The sequence below is a fragment of the Phodopus roborovskii genome, unplaced genomic scaffold (assembly GCF_943737965.1).
Source record: "Phodopus roborovskii unplaced genomic scaffold, PHOROB, whole genome shotgun sequence".
In the NCBI taxonomy this organism is placed as follows: Eukaryota; Metazoa; Chordata; class Mammalia; order Rodentia; family Cricetidae; genus Phodopus; species Phodopus roborovskii.
In genome coordinates this window covers 21,949,166-21,950,565 of record NW_026125052.1, presented here as the reverse complement: position 1 = coordinate 21,950,565, position 1,400 = coordinate 21,949,166, and the positions used below count along the sequence as shown (strand labels likewise).

Genomic DNA, 1,400 nt, shown 5'->3' with positions numbered 1-1,400 from the left:
GAATTAAACACTGGCCAGGTGCATCTCCAGGTTTCCAGAAGATAGCCCAGAATCAAGTTTTGCAAGGGCTTAAGAAGAAAAACCCATAATTCATTGCATTTCCCACCAGGTCCAATCAGGAACAAGCATACATCCTGACCTATTTCCTGACTACGTGCTTCCCAACCACAGGGGATCAAACACTTCTGGTACAGATGGGTCAAACAAACTTATTTAGGGGAGTGAAAACATGTGGCTTGTTATCTCCCATAAACAACAGCGGCCAACATTTCAGGAACTGTCTGTCCTTGGGCGAGGGGCTTGTACAGCAGAGGCATTTTTGTTTCATGGATCTGTGAGGTATAGTAATTAAAACTTAAAATCTAACTTTGTCTCTCACACTGCCTTCTGACCCCCAAACTCACACAGTGGTGCATGTGCCCCCCACACACTCATAATAAATAGATACTGCATTGTTTTTGTTTTTGTTTTTTTAAAGAGCTCTGGTGGTTTTATTAAAGAAAGGCTTTTTTGGTTTACTACTTCTCACCAGTCTGTTCTGGCATGCTTCTAATAATATCAGAATCACCTGGGTCAATGATAGCCAGTGTGCATACTCTGTAGTATTTTCCACACGCTGTGCCCAATTCAATGTTATTGCCACTGTAGTGATGGACACCGGTTTTAGCCAACATGGCATAGTGTCCTATTTCAGATTTCCTCAAAGCCGGGCAGTTGTTGGCAAGGATAACCAACTTCACTTTGCCCTGTCTGATCATCTTGAAAGTCTGTTTTGTATCCCAGCACGTACTTCCCACTTTTCATAACAAGCCCACTTTTCATAACAAGCCGGAGCCTAGAGTTGATGGACTCGAAGGACTTTTTCGTCTTCTTTGCGGCCACCATCTTCCTGCCTTAGGTGCGGGACAGCCCCCAACCAAGAGCAGCCGCCAAGATGGCCGGGGAGCCAGAAAAGCACTCATTGTTTTTTAATACCAATAATGTGCAGCTAAGGCCAACACAAACGACTAGGGATTATGACTTCTCTTTTTACCTCGATAAAGTTCTTTGTCTTCAAATGTCCAGTTGTTTGCACATCTCCCCCTGCAGCTGGGGCATCTCCACCCTTAGCGTTCCTGAAGTAACCCACTCAGTCTCTGTACTTGGAAGCCAGTTTGATAAACCTGTAATGGAACCTGCCCCTGAAGGGCTACTCTGCCAAGGAACTTTACATCCTCAGACTGTCTATGGCTTAGAATAACCTTGCATTCCCCATCCTCCTGCCTCTACCTCCCCAGTGCCGGGACTGTAGTCATTCGCCACGGTGTACCGCAGTGCTGCTAGTCAAGGCTAGTCTTACCCAGCATGCACCAGCTGAGCCATTTTCCAGTCCTCAGTCTTTCTCCTTCTCTCAGAAAGTG

The 1,400-nt window shown here is 45.9% G+C and overlaps 1 pseudogene; it reads right to left on the bottom strand.

Moving 5' to 3' along the window:
• Positions 1-461: 461 nt before the first annotated feature.
• Positions 462-948, bottom strand: LOC127221507 (60S ribosomal protein L30-like; annotated as a pseudogene).
• Between the last annotated feature and the right edge of the window lie 452 nt (positions 949-1,400).